Source organism: Camelus bactrianus, chromosome 35 (genome assembly GCF_048773025.1).
Source record: "Camelus bactrianus isolate YW-2024 breed Bactrian camel chromosome 35, ASM4877302v1, whole genome shotgun sequence".
NCBI lineage: Eukaryota > Metazoa > Chordata > Mammalia > Artiodactyla > Camelidae > Camelus > Camelus bactrianus.
Window position 1 is genome coordinate 7589099 of NC_133573.1, and position 1830 is coordinate 7590928.

At 47.2% G+C, this 1830-nt stretch overlaps 1 pseudogene; it reads right to left on the minus strand.

Moving 5' to 3' along the window:
- Window positions 1-733: 733 nt before the first annotated feature.
- LOC105072479 (CUE domain-containing protein 2 pseudogene) lies at window positions 734-1564 on the minus strand (annotated as a pseudogene).
- Between the last annotated feature and the right edge of the window lie 266 nt (window positions 1565-1830).

Consider the following 1830-nt stretch of genomic DNA (forward strand, 5'->3'; position numbering starts at 1 on the left):
GCTGGGCAATGTCGCTATAAAATCCTGTTAGATTTTTGATTGAGATTGCACCGAGTGTATAGATTACTTTAGGAGAGAACTTAACATCTGCACAATATTAAATACATCCATGTTGGAGCAAGATACACCTCTTCATTTATTCATGTCTTTTAAAATGTGAATTCTATGTCTCTTAATATATGCTTTGCTTATAATGTATTAAGCGTTTTGTTAATTATTTTATCCTGTTTGATTTTATTATTTGTTCTTGTTGCCATGGTGAAACAATGGGGTTTTTTTCTCTACATTTTATCATTAGGTTGATTTTTTATCCAAGCAACTTAACTGAACCTTCTTTGGTTTGTTAGTGTTTCACTTGATTCGCTTTGCTTTTTTAGACACACAATTATCTGATGTCCCAGGATTGGCTTCGGCTAGCTCAAGAGGGTCAGTTGTTAAGTTTTCAGGAATTTTGTGAGCTCGTTGCTAAATATAATCATTAATAAAAATTATGTAAGTTTACAGGTAAATATATTAAAAACAAAGATAATAAATGTGCAGAACTCATCATGTCCTAATTATTCTATTTATTTGTTCTCTTCTTTTCCTCCCTGGGGCTGCCTTTACTGCCCCATGGCAGCTCCTAGAGGAGCTTCGGTAAAGGAGTGGGGCAGGAGTTAGGGCGAACCCTGTCGGGGGGGGATGTGGGGCTCCTGCATCCCTCTGGAGGCTCAGGCAGAGTCTGGCTAGCGCCTCAGTGGATGCAGTACTTTCTGGCTGGCTGGAGGTTGCTGCGCACGGCCTTCATCTCCTCAGCCTCAGGGGTCGGCACATCTTTGAGTTGCTCCCCTTTGTGCTCACTACCTGGCTTTTGAGGTGTCGGATCAGCTTCTTGGGTGCCGTGGGCAGAGAATCTTCCCAACCTCTGCTCTGTCCTCCATCACGTGCTTCTGCAGGGTAAAGGACTCCAGTTCATCCTTCTGGGGACTTCTGAGGTACCTGGGCAGGTCGTGGTTGGGGCCATTCTAGACTGGAGATTCCCCCCCTTCCTGTACCAGCATCTACAAGCTTCCTCCAAGTACCCCCAACTTGGCCAGCACCCATTGGGCCCACACCACTGAGCGGGTAGGGAAGAGTACGTCCATCTCCGGCAGCATCTCCTCCTTGGCACCACTGCCAAGTCTTGGGTGTCCCCAGCAGCAGAAGGAGGAGACCTAGTCCCTTCTTTAAGCCTTTCAGGCTGCTGCAGTTGCTCTGGGGAGATAGAAGCCTGACCTTGGACCTCAGAGCTCTGCCATTGAGGTTCTCCTTGCTCCTGGTACCACTCAGCTGCCCTGAGAGCTTCGGCATCATGTCCCCTAAGGTACCCCTTGGGATGCGAGTGAAGCCAGGCATGTAGGCCTCCATCATCTTGGTGAATGCCTCCATAGCGAAGTTCTCTTCTGATGGGTCTGATGGGCCCAGGTCCTCCAGGACCCCAAGCACGTAGGAGAAGGTGACCGCATCCAAACCCCCAAAGTCAACCTCTGGAGGCGCATCTGGACAAGGGAAGGAGGGCTGTACTGACAGTCCTCTGCTGTTCCATGCTGTCCCCTCTTCTGCTCCATTGGGTGATGATGGTCCAGCTCTCACTGACCCCCCCCCTTTTCTGTGCTCTTAAAGTTATTTATTTCTAGTGTTTCTGTACAATGTAAGTTCTTTGTAGTAGCATGCTACCGTGCGTCTCTTCCAACATTCATAGCTTGAAAGCAACCACAATGAGAATATTTACACGATGAAAGTCAGCAGACTCTACAAATCAGGTCTTCAGGTATTGATCTGTTAATTGACCAGATTTAGCAAAGGAATGGA